The 18,685-nt window shown below is 35.3% G+C and overlaps 1 pseudogene across 1 annotated transcript in view; it reads right to left on the reverse strand.

Moving 5' to 3' along the window:
* Window positions 1-18,685, reverse strand: part of LOC143239955 (COP9 signalosome complex subunit 2-like) — a 45,109-nt pseudogene that overhangs the window by 22,633 nt on the left and 3,791 nt on the right. Inside the window, exons 3-4 of the transcript XR_013021476.1 lie at window positions 15,477-15,557; window positions 3,272-3,397 (exon numbers count right to left, since the gene is read on the reverse strand). The product of XR_013021476.1 is annotated as a COP9 signalosome complex subunit 2-like (transcript). The remainder of the gene's footprint in view (window positions 1-3,271; window positions 3,398-15,476; window positions 15,558-18,685) is intronic.

The following is an 18,685-nucleotide window of genomic DNA, read 5'->3' on the forward strand; positions in this document are numbered from 1 at the left end:
AAGTTTCTTTCTACTGATATTATTCATGAGTTAGTAAGTTTTGGTATTCTTTCCCCAGAATCATGCAGTGAGAGATAACACAAAATTCATCAACCTTCCTCTCCACCCAACTAGATTTTCTGCTACAGTTGCATACTTACCATAGCTTCCTGTCCATCCAGCTAGGTCTTCTTGTACAGTTGCATACTTACCACAGCTTCCTGTCCACCCAGCTAGGTCTTCTGGTACAGTTGCATACTTACCACAGCTTCCTCTCCACCCATCTAGGTCTTCTGGTACAGTTGTATACTTACCACAGCTTCCTCTCCACCCATCTAGGTCTTCTGGTACAGTTGCATACTTACCATAGCTTCCTCTCCACCCAGCTAGGTCTTCTGGTACAGTTGCATACTTACCACATGATCCTCTCCACCCATCTAGGTCTTCTGGTACAGTTGCATACTTACCATAGCTTTCTGTCTTCTGGTACAGTTGCAGCTAGGTCTTCTGGTACAGCTGGTCTTCTGGTACAGTAGCTTTCTGTCCACCCATCTAGCTTCTGGTAGTTGTCTTCTGCTTTCTGTCCACCCAGTCTTCTGGTACAGTTGCATACTTACCACAGCTTCCTCTCCACCCAGCTAGGTCTTCTGGTACAGTTGCATACTTACCATAGCTTCCTCTCCACCCAGCTTGGTCTTCTGGTACAGTTGCATACCACAGCTTCCTCTCCACCCATAGCTTCTGGTACAGTCTCCACTCTCCAGCTGGTCTTCTGGTACAGTTGCATACTTACCACAGCTTCCTCTCCACCCAGCTAGGTCTTCTGGTACAGTTGCATACTTACCACAGCTTCCTCTCCACCCAGCTAGGTCTTCTGGTACAGTTGCATGCTTACCATAGCTTCCTCTCCACCCAGCTGGTCTTCTGGTTGCACAGCTTGCATACTTACCATAGCTTCCTCTCCACCCAGCTAGGTCTTCTGGTACAGTTGCATACTTCCTCTCCCATAGGTCTTCTGGTACAGTTGCATCCACCCAGCTGGGTCTTCTGGTACAGTTGCATACTTACCATAGCTTTCTCTCCACCCAGCTAGGTCTTCTGGTACAGTTGCATACTTACCACAGCTTCCTCTCCACCCAGCTAGGTCTTCTGCTTGGTCTTCTCCACCCACAGGTGCATCTGGTACAGTTGCATACCATAGCTTCCTCTCCACCCAGCTTGGTCTTCTGGTACAGTTGCATACTTACCATAGCTTCCTCTCCACCCAGCTAGGTCTTCTGGTACAGTTGCATACTTACCACAGCTTCCTCTCCACCCAGCTAGGTCTTCTGGTACAGTTGCATACTTACCACAGCTTCCTCTCCACCCAGCTTGGTCTTCTGGTACAGTTGCATACTTACCATAGCTTCCTCTCCACCCAGCTAGGTCTTCTGGTACAGTTGCATACTTACCATAGCTTCCTCTCCACCCAGCTAGGTCTTCTGGTACAGTTGCATACTTACCATAGCTTCTATTCCTTTATACACAACCATTTTTCTTTGACACAATAATATAACAAGTAATATTTTTCATTAATGAATGATGCAATAATTAAAGTTATTTCAATCTAATAATTGTTACTGTAGCCATTTTCACACATCTCTTGCTCATTAAAGGCACTGATCACTTTGAAATCAATCCATTGCTGTTTTCAAGATAGAATTCCCTTAGCTTCTCCTTGATACATAAAGCTTTTAATTTAAAAATAACCAGTATACACTTGCTGGGATGGCTGAGACATCATGCAAGCTGTGCTCACATCCAAAAAGATCAATCATAAAGAACTGTTCTTAATAAATCAATGAAATCTTCAAAAAAATACTTCAGCCTTTTTCACACAACTGATAATAAATTCTATTCAAAGATGCTTCACTTATTTGTAAAAGAAAGAGAACAGAATGTACAATAAAACTGAAATCATCCACAATAGGACAACAAATTTATATGGACACCAGTTCCAACATTTCACATGCTCTCTTCTGTTGAACACTGGATCAAAAAAAAGTTAGAAGTCAAATAAGTAAGCATAAACATTTGGTACTGTTACAATAATATGAATTTAAATATATTTTAAATTACCTTACATGGTATTACGTGTTTATCTATTATTAATATAAAATGGTTTACACAGAAGTCATAGCTAAAAGTTATTTAATAAATTTAAATGGAACATGTTTTTTAATCATGTTTTATTAATAATGATTCATTCACTTTTATATACATATCATTTTAATATTTTCTTTCTTTATTTATCAATTTCTTTCCTTACAAATAAAGCTTCTATAATTCCTGCTGGTTCTTCTGGTCCCTGTGTATATAATGCAGTCCTACCTTGTGCAATACCACAATTCTTGGAAGATGCACTATTATTTACTCTCTAGCGTAAAGACAATATAAATTCACTAAATATTTCTCTATTCAGTGAATACAAATTTTAGTAACCATCCATCTTCAATTGGACAAAAACAGCAGGTGTTTTTCTTATAGCAAAGCCATACTGAGCTATCTGCTGAGTCCATTGAGGGGACAAAGCCATACTGAGCTATCTGCTGAGTCCAATGAGGGGACAAAGCCATACTGAGCTATCTGCTGAGTCCAATGAGGGGACAAAGCCATACTGAGCTATCTGCTGAGTCCAATGAGGGGACAAAGCCATACTGAGCTATCTGCTGAGTCCAATGAGGGGACAAAGCCATACTGAGCTATCTGCTGAGTCCAATGAGGGGACAAAGCCATACTGAGCTATCTGCTGAGTCCAATGAGGGGACAAAGCCATCTGCTGAGTCTGAGCTATCTGCTGAGTCCAATGAGGGGACAAAGCCATACTGAGCTATCTGCTGAGTCCAATGAAGGGACAAAGCCATACTGAGCTATCTGCTGAGTCCAATGAGGGGACAAAGCCATACTGAGCTATCTGCTGAGTCCAATGAAGGGACAAAGCCATACTGAGCTATCTGCTGAGTCCAATGAAGGGACAAAACCACACTGAGCTATCTGCTGAGCCCATTGAGGGACAAAGCCACACTGAGCTATCTGCTGAGCCCATTGAGGGGACAAAGCCACACTGAGCTATCTGCTGAGTCCAATGATGGGACAAAGCCACACTGAGCTATCTGCTGAGTCCAATGAAGGGACAAAGCCATACTGAACTATCTGCTGAGTCCATTGAGGGAACAAAGCCATACTGAGCTATCTGCTGAGTCCAATGAGGGGACAAAAACAGATTATTTCTGATATTAACATTAATTTGTACCTGTTTGGAAGTTGAAATGTAATCTAAAATAGCATTAATGGATTTTTCTGAATAATTTCTAGTGACGGCACTTTTGATGTAGGTCAGGAGCTGTTTGTATCGGGACATCATCTCTTTGTAGTTGCTCTGAAAAAGAAACAAGTGTTAACATTTACGCATCTCAACTACATGTCATCAGCATTTACACAGTTAGCGAGGCATAAATGAAAATATAATGAATACATTCAATATGTTATCATGGTTCTTTAGTCTAAATTCTTTCATGTTTGATTTAATGTCATTGTTGAACATTAGATTCAAAATATTAAATAATTTAAAAATTATTTGTTTTTGTTGTTTTATTTTACCAAGGTATACAATTGAAATCCCTTTAATCTGGTTTGTAAAAGATGTATACATGCACTGTAACATAAATTAATTAAGTAAAACATACTTATTTTCAAATAAGTTTAATAAGATATGGTGAACTACCAATTGTATATAAACTGTATGTTCAGTATACAACAAAAGTGGAAATACATACAACAAATATAGTTTTTACCTAAGTATGCTAGAACACTGAATTAATCAAAATACTAAAAATATATCATGTGAAACAACATTTATAAACATTTATAAAACCTATAGTTTAAAAATATCTATTGAAAGTAACAGTTTGGTTCAAATATGTTTGAGACACACAAAAATAAAAATATTTGTTGTCATACATTAATATTTTCTTCTGAAGAATACTGATATCATTTTGGTAAAAATTAAAGTTTATTATTTTAATACCTCTTCCAGATTATATGACTGCAGGTACATCTAAGCCTAAAGTTACAGCATTAGGCTTAACATTAAATCTTTGTCACCGTGATACTAATAATTAAATTACTGTTATAGGCTGTGATTTCAAAGTTTTAATTGTGACATTAACTAGATGGCATACAACATTCATATCAAAATTTTTTGAGAGTAGGCTAGGATGTTATAGATGACATCACACAAAACTTTAGTAACTTTACAAAGTATCCAGAAACAGAGACATTATAAATATGAGAAATGAAGAGCAGTGAATCAGTAAAGAATTGAGTTGTTTTGCTTTTTTCTATAGATGCTAGAGTGCCACTCATTGTGTGGAATATTTGTATCAGTGTTAGTTATTGACGTGAGAAGCAAGTTCATTTTCACACAAATCACACTTGCATTAGTGAGGTATTTCTATATGAACATCATTTCTGAAGTAACTTAAGACTAAAAGTAACAATGATTATTTCACTAATTTACTAAAGTAAATTGTAAAAGGTTGGTTATGCTCACAAGCAGAGGTACCAAATTTACCTAGAGCTGCTTAATTAATCAACATAATTAATTATAAGCATTGACAATACTGATTATGATAACATAATATTATTGATTAATCAAATTACCATTAAATAAATTAATGTAGTGACCATAATCAACTAATCAAAACTAGTGTTTCCAACTGTTCCAACTAACCAAAAAACATTAATTAAAACATCCACTAAAACAACTACAAGGAACTATATGTATAGATTCTGCTTGCATACAACTCGCAAGTATCAGGTCATCCCATAAGTAATGTCTGAAAATTTAATATAGAAAGTGTGTCGCCTTTGTAGAAGGCTTTAAGGACTAAAATATGTAATAGGATGTGTACAAGAATGTTCAGACAAATAAAAGAAACTAACCCAACTCCACTTTTCAAATCGTTAATCAAATAAACCCTTATGAATATGGATGTGTCCGAGGAGCACATTAGGCATACAACACTTTATGAGTTTAGAAATGGCAACAGTACAGCAGAAACTACATGAAACATTCAAGGTGTTTATGGTGCAGTTTCTCAATGAAAGAAAATTTTGAAAATGGTTTCAGAAATTCAGATCAGGTGACCACAGTTTAAGTGATGCGTCACGTTCAGGTCGTCCTGTCGAGTTTAATGATGACTTGCTGCACTTGATGAAGATTGTGTTGTAACAGTTGAAGAATTAACACAAAATCTTAATTCAACCCATTCAACAGCTCACCATCATTTGCAAGAGCTTGAAAAATGGATCTCCCACAATTTGACAGAAGCCAACCTTAAAGTAAGAGTTGACACATGCACTTCTCTGCACTGTCGCGAATATAACTCACTTAGGTTAGTGACGGGAGATGAAACATGGATATATTTTAAAGATGTTAAAACTTAAATAGAAACCCTTATAACTCAAGTGCTTTCAAAAGGTGAACCTTTTGAAAGTGCTCAGATTATAAGGGTTTCTATTTCAGTTTTATCAAGACTTTTTGTCTTTAGCACATCATCAATAATTATAAACATGTTAAATGCTGCAGACAATGGCTCAGAGCAGGTAAACTGGTTAAAGCACAGCCCAAAATGGACCTCCACCCTTGGAAAGTCTTATTAAATGTTTCGTGAAATACTGTTAGTGTGATCCACTTTGAGTTGCTGCTGCTCAGTGTAACAATTACATCAGACTTCTATTGTCCACAGTTAGAGCACCTGAATGTTGCACTGAAAGAAAAGAGGCCTGCTGTGATCAATTGTAAAAGTGTTGTGTTACACCAGGATAATGCATGACCCCATACAGCAAGAATCACATCTGCAAAAATTGAAGAGCTAGATTGGGAAAAACATCCACATCCTCCAGACCTTGTCCTATCTGATTATCATCTATTCCGAAGTTTGCAGAATTATTTTGATAAAAAGAGCTTGGAACACATGAAGATGTCAAAACTACCCTCTCTACATTCTTTTCCTCCAACCCCCAAGAATTTTACTGAAGTGGCATTTAGAAACTTGTGAATCGTTGGCAGGAAGTAACTAATAATAATGGAACATACATTATTGATTAAATAACATAAAAAGCATTCAAAATCCTCTCTCTGTTTCTGAACCTAAAATCGGACATTAATTAAGGGATGACCTAATACGATCATGCCACTTTTGGTTAAATAAATATAATCACAATAACTACTCTTGTTTCTATTTACCTTATATTTATAAATAATAGTGTAGTTTCAACTTAATATATTGCTTACTTATTACAAACTACAAACCTAGACAGCATTGTTTAGGGTAAGATTGCTTCAGATAAAAAATGGTACAAGAAGTAAACTTTCATTACTTTTACAATCACTCAAAGACACAACAATTACTAAATAACCAACTGATGTAACCTTGTTTGTCATAATATACCAGAAATGGATTAATAACAGTTTTAACAAAATGTATCATCAGGTTGCTAATCCTTTTACATAAACAGGACACTGACTAGTTACAATTAGCTCCAGCTGGACAGAAGGCACTGATAATAGAAAACAAAATTCTGGCAGCTATCATCATGTGCTTTTATAAACACTTCCTAACACAGAAATATTAGGATGTTTGATTTATTGATATGTCATTGAACACGTGTTCCTATAGTTTCTTCCTGCCTGTACTATAAAACAAATATTTTAGTGATTTTGATGTGTTATTTCTTAACATTCATCTGTGTTAATAAAATTTTACTTAAAAGCTTGTGTCTCATTAAGTTTATAAAAGTTTTTTTATACTGACAATGGAATTACAGAAAAAAATCAAAATGTCTAAAATGAAAGATTTGTTATATTACCACAACTTTAACCCTTCTTTTAAAATTTCAATTAAAACTCAAGCATCATTTAGTCTCTACAAAGTGGTGATCTGGTAGCATGATAAACTTTCTTGCTAAATAAAACAATGTACTATTGTTTTCATTGAATTATATATTACCTGTAACACACTATGATAAGAACCTTTAATAGCTTTACCACATTCAGTTGTAGGGACAATTACTTTGAACAAAGTATGAGTCAAATTGGATTATGAATATTTGTAAGGAAAATCCCACAGGATAGTAGCAACTGTACTTTCCATTTGTTGCAGGTTCTGGATTACATTACATATGGCATTTTATTGTACAACAGTTCAGGGTTAAAAAATAACTTAATCCTGGATTGTTATATATGAAGATGTCTATCACATTATATATTTACAAACAGCTGGTATGGGTAGAGAAAGCACTAAAAGAGGAGTGAACAATGTTACAATCTTCTTCGGTCATCGTCAGGTTCACAAAGAAAGAAAGAGGCAACTGACCAATAGTTGACCACATGTTTGAAGGGGGGTTGTGTAACTGAGTGAAGGAATGTAGACAGCATGCTTAGATGTTGGATTATATTTATTAATATAGGTACAAAGGTGTTCCTTTGTATTGGTTTATTTTGGGCTTGAGTTGTTGTGTGAGTAAGACTTCTTTAATTTTGCATTTTGTTTATGTTTGTTTCTTTATTTAGTATTTGGGTATTTTCTATGGTTATGTTGTGTTTATTCGATTTGCAGTGTTCGAAAACGTGTGAAGGTGACTTATGTTCTTTGAACCTGGTTTCCATTTTTCTACTTGTTTCTCCAATATAGAAGTTGTGGCAATAATCACATTGTATTTTATAAATAATGTTGGTGTGGTGTTTGTCAGTTTAGATTGTTTGCTCCTCTGTTAGTGCTTTCTCAACCCATACCAGATGTTTTTAAATACTTAATTTTCTCTACAAGTGGGTTTTCTCATCATCACAGATGTTTACCACATTAAATGAAAGGTAGAGTTGAATGATTAACTGTGTATAATCAATAACCTAAGGGTATCAATTGATGTCATACCATACAACTGATTAACCAAAAACACAATTAGTTTCTCATTATTACCATTTCTAATTATTCCAGCAATCCAGAGATAAAAAATTACAATTAAACTGATGTCAAAACCGTAATCCAGTCCTCCACATTTATGTTTTCAATTATTCCACCAACCTAATGACTGAAATATTGTCACTAATGTTTTTAGTTATTCTACTTATCAAGCAGTCAAACAATTATCATGATACCTGTCTGGTTGATATGCACAAAACTACCCAACAACTGATCACCAACCATACTTTAGCCACCTCACAAAGAATCTTTGATTAGTTCAAAGTAATTAATTAAAGAGCAAGATAATTACCAAATTTTATTAATTATGTGGCTCTAAAGTCTTAAAATAAAAATACAAAATTAAAATAGTAATAATGGTTGGTTGGTTGATTTAGTGTTTTGTGGCACAAAGCAGTTAGGCTATCTGCACCAAACGTCTAATAAAAAGGTAAAACTAAAGTAAATGTAGTAAAATTCATAAAAGGAGATGAAGGTATAACAAAACAGTATTTAAAAACATAAATAGCATAAAATCAATGTTGACATCCAGTCTACAAAGTTAAGAGAGAAACCACAGCAAGAGAAGTTGTAAAGGACTTTCTGTAGCATAATGGTAATTATCACAACCCGCCAGGATGACTAACAGGTAAGTACAAGAACAACTATCAGTCACCTGAAGTTGGCCTTTCCAGTCCTGGTTACAGATTATGTCATAACGGCCATTATCAAAAAGTAATAAAAGTTTTAAAAGACATGTAGCAAACTTGTAATAATAACTCGCCATGATGACTAATGGGTAGTTCAAACAACAGCGTTAGTCACCTGAAGTTGGCCTTTTCAGTCCAGGTGACAGATTATGTCAATACGGCCATTATCAAAAAGTAATAAAAGTTTTAAAAGACATGTAGCAAACCTGTAATAATAACTCCGCCATGATGACTAACGGTAGTTCAAACAGCAGCGTTAGTCACCTGAAGTTGGCCTTTTCAGTCCTGGTGTCAAGTTATTTAATGTTACAACCATTTTCTAATTTCAAATGGAACTAGAGAAATTGTGATTCTTAAAATGAAAACCACAATTAAAAAGGTTTAATGAATAAATATAAAACACCTAAATGACATTAAAAAGATTAATGGCCTTTAAAAAACTTTATCAAGGTGGACAGTGTCACTGTCACCAATAACACTGTCTAATGTTATGGACAAACCTTGAGACAGAACATGTTTAAATGGTACCATCGTTGAGAGTCATAACGATGGCAAAAAAGTAAAATGTGGCTTATAGTGATTTGAGTGTTACATAGACTACACACTGGTACATCAGTTTCAGATAAAAGAAAACAGTGAGTTAATAAACTGTGACCAATGCACAGTCTAGTTAGAACAAATTCCTCCTTCCAATCCTTATGGAAGCAAGACGGCCAAAGTCCAATATAGGGTTTTATTTGGAAAAGCTTGTTTTCACATTGCTCACTCAAGTTGACTGCCAGCTGGCATGGAGCCGAGCCTTGAATACAGAACCATAGCCCATGTATGGAATAGGCACTACGGTGATAGTGCCAGAGCAGATAGATTTAGCTGTCGTGTCTACAAGCTCGTTCCTGAGAATACCAACGCGGGTCCGGTATTTATAAAAACTTGATAGAAGTAGATGTTAATGAGAAATGGGCCAGTCAGGTTTGAATATCAGTGAGAACAAGGTGTGAAGCAATTCCAGAGCCAGTAGAGAACTAAGCAAGTCAGTATAAATAGTGCAGTTGGAGTATATGATCCATGGCAAGAAAAATGGTGTACAGTTCAGCAGTGAACACAGAAGCTGTAGAGGAGATTATGCATGCAACCATAACAAACCACAACAAACCATGGCAGAAGCCACAGATTCACCTGATTTGGAACCATCCATATAAATTGGAAAGATTGTTTGAAAGATGTTCAGGAAATGAAAGACGGTACTTCCAATCTGGAGTATCTGCTCTTCTCAGATGACTTAAAGAAAGATCACATTTAAGGACTGTAATAAGCCATGGTAGGATGGGCTGACCAGTAGATACTGCAATGTTATTCAAGGACAGATTCAATTCATCCAATTGCACCTGGATGTGAAGGCCAAAAAAGAGCAATGACAGATCATTTGTTCTGAAAAAGTATGGCCCACCCACGAAGGAAAACACAACTTCAGGTGAGATGCTTTGGTAAGGAACAAAGTTTCAAAGAATATAGTAAAGACAGTTGCAGACAGCAAAGGTGCAAAGAAAGTTCAAGAGACTCTACGTATAAGCTCTGAACTGGGCAGGTGCAGAAAGCCCCAGTGTCCAGCATATTTAAGGCGGAGGGTCTGGCAGAGCCATAGACCAGTGATCCATAGTTGAGTTTTGATCAAATAAGAGCATAATATATCTTTAACATAGAACATCAATCTGCTCCTCAATTGGTGGTAGAGAGGACACAGAGGATGTTCAGTGCTCTTGTACATTTGACCCGTAGTTGCTTGATGTGAGGTATAAAGGTCAGTTTACAGTCAAATAAAAGCCCCAAGAACTTGGTCTCAGGGACCACAGGCAACACAACTTCACTGATACGGAATTTAGGATCAGGGTGAATACCCTGTTGACGGCAAAAGTGCATGCAAAGAGAAGGTAAAGCTGTTAGCTGTGGTCCACTTCAGTAAACAGTTAAGAGCAGTCTGTAGCTGCTACTCAATGTACCTCATGTTCGACGACTGACATGAGATGTGAAAGTCGTCGACATAGAGCCCGCTTTGCAACAATGAGAGGGAGTTGTTCAGTGATGGCATTCACTTTTATACTGAAAAGTGTGGCACTTAAAACACAGCCCTGAGGGACTCCAAGTTCCTGTAGAAAAGAACGGTAAAGTGTCGAATCCACGCCTAACTTGGAATCTCCTGTCAATTAAAAAATTTCAATGAAAATGGGCAAATGGCCACATAGCCCATATATATAGAGGTCTCACAAAATGCCATACCATGTTGTATCATAAGCCTTCTCAATGTCAAAGAATATTCATACAAGATGTAATTTGAGAAAGGCTTCTCTGACTGGCATTTCAAGTCAAATCAGTTGGTCCATGGTGGAGTGCTGTCATCAGAACCCACACTGGTGGGCGAGAGGAGGTTGTTTGATTCGAGGAACCAAACAAGACGAGCATTAACCATTTTCTCTAAGGTCTTACAGAGACAGCTTTTCAAAGCAATTGGACAGTAGTTTGAAGGAGTTTTGGGATCCTTCCCAGACTTGGAGAAAGGCCAGACAATAGCCTGGTGCCAGGCATCAGGAAAAACATTTTACTGCCAGATATGGTTAAAAACAATCAGAAGAATAGCAAGATAAGCAGGAGATAGATGGTGCAGCATTTCATAGTGTACATCATCAGGCTCAACTGATGTACTACCAGACCAATAAAGAGCCAGTTTGAATTCCACCAGTGTAAAAAGGCAATTATAGTCACAGAAACAATCAGCTCGAAAGGAAAAAGGTGATTGCTCTGCCTGAGTCTTGATTGCTAAGAAGGTGAAAGAAGCAGAAGTGCTGGATACCTGGCAAAATGTTGGAATGTGTGGGAGGAACAGAGATGGGTGGAGAAGTTGATTCATCAACGTTTTTTAACCATGGAAGCCAAAAGGCTTTTCATTTGTTTTGAGAATGATTCTCTTGGAGGCACAGAGAGATCTGTCTGCACTCCCACTGTAGTTGTGGAACGAAGTGCAGCCTTGTCTGAGATCAAGTGGTGAACAGCAATTTTTGAGCCTCAGAATAAGTAATGTTACGAGTCATTTTCAAATGCTGCACCTCTTTTTCCTTCAACCATTTGGGGCAAGACTGAAAGTAGGAAGGGTGAGAACCATTGAAATTGACACAATGTGGATCCATCTCACACTCATAGGCATCGTGGTCCTTGCTACTACAACGAGCACGTCAGGGAACCACGACAGGACATCTTTGAGTGACCGAACCTCTGACACTGGAAACATCAGAGAGGGTTTGGAATGTACGGCTGTACCCTGCAATTAAGATAACCTGTCTTGATGGTGGTAGGTGCACGTGGTTATGTAAATGTCAAAATGAGGATATTTGTCGGCGAGTGGAGATGCTCCTCACTGCAGAAAGTCCTGGAGTGGAGAAACCAGCGATAATCTTTGTCTCAGGGATGTTCTTCAAATCCCTCTCAACAATAACTCCTTGTGATGTATTCAAAGTAGCATGAGGTGTAACCTCAATAGGTATATCCCCAATCACCTTTGAATGCAAGAGTAATTCACTGTGTTGAGATGTGGATGTTTCCACCTATATGTCACCAGAGCAAAGCTTTTTGACTGAGTTTGGAGAGCCAGCAAGTCCCTCTAGTCCCTTCTGAATAAAAAAGGGAGACATTTGCCCTAAAGGTTTTTTCTGAAAGAGAATGTTGGATGAGAAAATGAGGTACAACCTGTGGTACAAATGTTGAAGATTACTGATCAGAGTCTTCAAGACATGGTTGTTTACCTACTGACTGTTGTTTCACTATTTTATTTAAATTTTTATTAGGAGGATCCATAGGAAAAAAAGAAAATTTTGGTGCCCACTGACCTCACCTACCATGGAGCCCTACAAGGGGACGCACTACAAAGTCAATTAAGGACACTTCAGCAACACCAGGGTTTTATGAGCACTATATCCAAGCACCAGCATCAGATACAATGTCCACAACACCTGTTGAGAACTTCCAATACTGGTACTTGGTTGGACCAGCCGACTGACCCAAGGGAGACCACCCAAAGGCTGCCCGTCTACAGAAATTCAAGGCCAAAGTGGTGTTTTAGGGTTGTACCCCTCAACCACCAGGATCCTCTCCTCCCCTTCACGGGTGTCATGTATGGCAAACATGTGGGTGGGTGTTTAGATCCCAGAGGAGGTAATCTAAGAGAACAGAATCTTCCCTTGGAGTTCCCCTAACCACGTACCGGAATCTACACCGAGGAGAATAGTAATAATACCCTTATTCAAGAAATCAACTTGTGGGAAGGACAATTAATTCATTACAAAACTGCAGTAACTGCACAGTTCTAACAAAGTGTAGTTTAAAAAAGCATTAAGAAAAATGATAAAAATATGAAAATTACCATCAGATACATGACACTTAGGCCCAACAATTAATCATTTAGAAACTCATACTACTGCCAAGTCACACAACACAGCACTTTCACAACACATCTAAGGGAAACACAACATTAAACTTTTGTTGTAATCTCAAAAAAGTATGATATTAACCACACTAGAGTCTGAAACTTCGATCAATTATGAAGAAAGGTTATTCCCCTTCAAACTTCCCAAAATTACCCATATTTCATATTAGTGAAATATTAATGTGTTGATTTTTTTTGTTTCTTCTTATGTGGAGTTAATAATAATCCTGGTATTATCAGAGTTGTTTATCTATAAACATGGCAGTGAAAAAGTTTGAAAATATTGCAAAACATATTTACGACCACAAAGATTTTTATTTTATCAGCTGTACGTATTATGGTCATCTCATCGGCTGCAAACAGTCTGCCCCTGACAGATAAAGGTCCACCCTTCAAAAGTACTCCGAATATAATGTTTTTTGTTTTTTTTGTTAAACTCATTTTTTGAACCAATGTTCCATAGCATCATGAACATTAAGCTTTCAATACAGTAGCTTTGCTGCTTGCTGATGCATACCTATTGTGTGACTTCATCTATCAGGGTAAACAGCAATATTGAAAAGATGGTACAAAAATGCACAACATTTCTCCATCTTAAAATATCCACTGGAACTTTTAACTTAATTGGTTTATTATTTTGTGTGGCTAATTCTTCCATCAAAGTTATGTATTTCTAAAATTACTGCAACAAGACTATCGTCGACCTAATATGTGCTATACTTCACTATTAACCTCAACTTTAGCAGATGGACACTTCATTCAGTTTCCTTGTAATGTTGTACTTTTGTTACAATAACATTAGTTTTACATCATTATTGGAACAAAACTTATTAATTTAGTAAAAGTGGTTGTGAGGCTATCTGTTTGATCTTTACATAGAACAAATAGCGATACATCCTATGTTTGATCTTTACAAGCAACAAATAGTGATGCATCCTATCTGTTTGATCTTTACATGCAACAAATAGTGATGCATCCTATCTGTTTGATCTTTACATGCAACAAATAGTGATGCATCCTATCTGTTTGCTCTTTACATGCAACAAATAGTGATGCATCCTATCTGTTTGATCTTCACATGCAATATGATATTCTTCATTCTTGTAACATATTTTCATGGATATTTAATTTGTTTTCCTTCCATACTCTTAAGATAAAATTATTAAATAAAATGTTATAATTTACAAGTTCAATAAACAGGATTGTCATATTCTTTCCAAAACTGTTTTCCCGACTTACCACACAAATTTTCTACATCACCACATGCACAGACAGCACCATAGATACAATTTTCTACGTCACCACATGCACACACAGCACAATAGATACAAATTTTCTACGTCACCACATGCACACACAGCACGATAGATACAAATTTTCTACGTCACCACATGCACACACAGCACAATAGATACAAATTTTCTACGTCACCACATGCACACACAGCACTAGATACAACTTTTCTACGTCACCACATGTACACACAGCACGATAGATACAAATTTTCCACGTCACCACATGTACACACAGCACGATAGATACAAATTTTCTACATCACCACATGCACACACAGCACGATAGATACAAATTTTCTACGTCACCACATGCACACACAGCACGATAGATACAAATTTTCATTGTCACCACATGTACACACAGCACGATAGATGCAAATTTTTCACGTCACTACATGTACACACAGCACGATAGATACAAATTTTCATTGTCACCACATGTACACACAGCACGATAGATGCAAATTTTTCACGTCACCACACGTACACACAGCACGATAGATGCAAATTTTTCACATCACCACATGTACACACAGCACGATAGATACAAATTTTCCATGTCACCACATGTACACACAGCACGATAGATATTTCAACCATTTACTCAATTAACACTCTTTTATCTCATATTTAGTCATAAAAGGTGATAAAAATTTTAAAATATACTTACTTGAGACTAGAGTAATGGAGAGAAAAGAATGTAGATAACAGAAAGTTGTAAATAAATATCATACAGTGAATAATCAAAATTGTGTTAACATATATCAATAACTCACACTGCTACCCAGCAAGGTTTGTATGTACTGTAACTATTTTACCTGGCTTATTATTGTTTTAAATTTTAGACTTTCCTACATTTTCAGGTTTGAGGTTACGTTGGTATAAAATGTGTTTTGAACAAGATATCAATTTTTCTTATTATGATTTAAATATTAAGTATCAAAACCAAACTGAAAACTTTTAAATTGAAGAATAACAAATCATAAATAATGTTTTCAAGCCTATTAAACATACTTACTAATTTAAAGTTAATTTTTATCATTTGTTTTAAAGCTTTGAAGCCCCACTCCCCTTTGTCACCTCCTTCCAAATCCAGAACCTAGAGGAATATGAGAATAAGGTTATACAAACAGTTATAATTTATATATACACAAACACAAATTTAGTTATAACTTTAGCATTAAAACAAACCATTAAATGCCAAGTCTAGAACCTGAAAACATATATCTTGTGTTTATTTTAACTATCAAGTTATACTTTGAATATTCACGCATATTTAGTTATAAATATATAACACAATAAAACACATTTAACCTCTAAAGAAGTGATTGAATTAATAAGATAAGCTGGTTAAAAAAATTAGTTAGGCATTTCACAGGATTATTTTTTGTGTATAGAACAACTGTTACATTAAAATTATTTTACATACAGTAATCTAAAAACAGCACTCACAGACACAGTTTATAACCCTCTCAAAATTTAGGTACTTACATTAAAACTTGAATTTTAATTTTTATCCACTCTCTAGCTGTCAAGCTTTTTGTATGCTTCACTATTAAACTACAGTTACAGTACTCATGCAACACAATGTTTACTTATTCAAACAAGTAAACCATTTTGTTCTAAAAATGACTTATAACAACTTCAGTATATTGTTAACTTCAGTTTAAAGTGACACCATGTAACTAACTTGATTTTCAAAAAGTGAAGGAAATAAAAATTAGATCTAAGACTACAAGTGTCTCTGATTATTTAATAGTTTTGCAATACTGACCCAACCTGTAAAACGAATGACTTGTTCAGTGATCAACATTGTTTTTTCATGTTCTAACATAATCTTAGTTTTATGTGATATATAACAAAAAGAAATAAAACTGACAAAATACTGTCTAGTTTTAATACACAGTACTCCCCTTTCCACATTTATAAAATAAAACTGACCAACTACTGTCTAGTTTTGATACACAGTACTCCCCTTTCCACATTTATAAAATAAAACTGACCAACTACTGTCTAGTTTTGATACACAGTACTCCCCTTGCCACATTTATAAAATAAAACTGACCAAATACTGTCTAGTTTTGATACACAGTACTCCCCTTGCCACATTTATAAAATAAAACTGACCAAATACTATCTAGTTTTGATACACAGTACTCCCCTTTCCACATTTATAAAATAAAACTGACCAACTGTCTAGTTTTAATACACAGTACTCCCCTTTCCACATTTATAAAATAAAACTGACCAAATACTGTCTAGTTTTAATACACAGTACTCCCCTTTCCACATTTATAAAATAAAACTGATCAAATACTGTCTAGTTTTAATACACAGTACTCCCCTTGCCACATTTATAAAATAAAACTGACCAAATACTGTCTAGTTTTAATACACAGTACTCCCCTTGCCACATTTATAAAATAAAACTGATCAAATACTGTCTAGTTTTAATACACAGTACTCCCCTTTCCACATTTATAAAATAAAACTGACCAACTACTGTCTAGTTTTGATACACAGTACTCCCCTTTCCACATTTATAAAATAAAACTGACCAACTACTGTCTAGTTTTGATACACAGTACTCCCCTTTCCACATTTATAAAATAAAACTGACCAACTACTGTCTAGTTTTGATACACAGTACTCCCCTTGACACATTTATAAAATAAAACTGACCAAATACTGTCTAGTTTTAATACACAGTACTCCCCTTTCCACATTTATAAAATAAAACTGACCAAATACTGTCTAGTTTTGATACACAGTACTCCCCTTTCCACATTTATAAAATAAAACTGACCAAATACTGTCTAGTTTTCATACACAGTACTCCCCTTTCCACATGTATAAAATAAAACTGACCAAATACTGTCTAGTTTTAATACACAGTACTCCCCTTTCCACATGTATAAAATAAAACTGACCAAATACTGTCTAGTTTTAATACACAGTACTCCCCTTTCCACATTTATAAAATAAAACTGACCAAATACTGTCTAGTTTTAATACACAGTACTCCCCTTTCCACATGTATAAAATAAAACTGACCAAATACTGTCTAGTTTTGATACACAGTACTCCCCTTTCCACATGTATAAAATAAAACTGACCAAATACTGTCTAGTTTTAATACACAGTACTCCCCTTTCCACATGTATAAAATAAAACTGATCAAATACTGTCTAGTTTTAATACACAGTACTCCCCTTTCCACATTTATAAAATAAAACTGACCAAATACTGTCTACTTTTAATACACAGTACTCCCCTCACCACATTTATTTTAATAAAGTTAAAAGGTAATATTAAAAACTAACCACCAAGCACATCTTTACACCATCAGTGTTTTCCACAATAATGACATACTTTGTGTGTTGAAACTAGTTAGGCATTTTATTTAGTTAAGCATGTATTAATTTTAACAAAATACATCTAAGATTTTATCTAGTGAACTATTTGTGATTAAAAAGTTATGATACTGTTTTATGTATTTTGAGAAATTCTGACTTTATTGTGAAAGTGTAAACACTAGTAAAAAAAAAAATATATCTAAATTCATCTGACCTGTTTCTTAAAATTTTACTTTTACTTACCAGAATTCTAGTAAAATAAAATTATCCTGAGTTTCTCAACAGTTTAAAAATGTTTAAGATACAATAAAAGAAATTAAATTAACTTTTATTGATGAAAGTAGTTCCTTCAAAAACCAGTGTTTAAGTTTCATAATGTTTCTAAGAATTTCATTTAAATCTAACTTTAATCAGTTTAGTGATATTTTTACAATTAAGGTAGACCTTAATCATTGGCATAATACAATATACTAAATACCATCAATATATTAACCCTCCAAACATGGGTATGCTAAGCCTTCTTTTTACAGATACATTCAAAATTTAGTTAACTTTATTATTAATGTATGTTATAAAAACTTGACATCAAAATACATTTTATACAAGTTTTAACTTTCTAATTTCAGAACAAAATATTTTTAAAAAATACCAAATTTAAATGTTCTATCCCTAGATGATCATTGAATTTCACAAATACGTTATGGCTATGCTTGAGCTAAGATATCCATTTGCATCCTCCAAGTTGTTTGCTTTACTAACATATGTGTAATAAAATGAAATCCACATGCTACACCCTTCCTAACAAAAAGTCATTGGAATAACCAATTTTGAATGATTTTCCATTGTTTGTCAGTCATTAAATCAAACTGAC

Source organism: Tachypleus tridentatus, chromosome 13 (genome assembly GCF_004210375.1).
Source record: "Tachypleus tridentatus isolate NWPU-2018 chromosome 13, ASM421037v1, whole genome shotgun sequence".
NCBI lineage: Eukaryota > Metazoa > Arthropoda > Merostomata > Xiphosura > Limulidae > Tachypleus > Tachypleus tridentatus.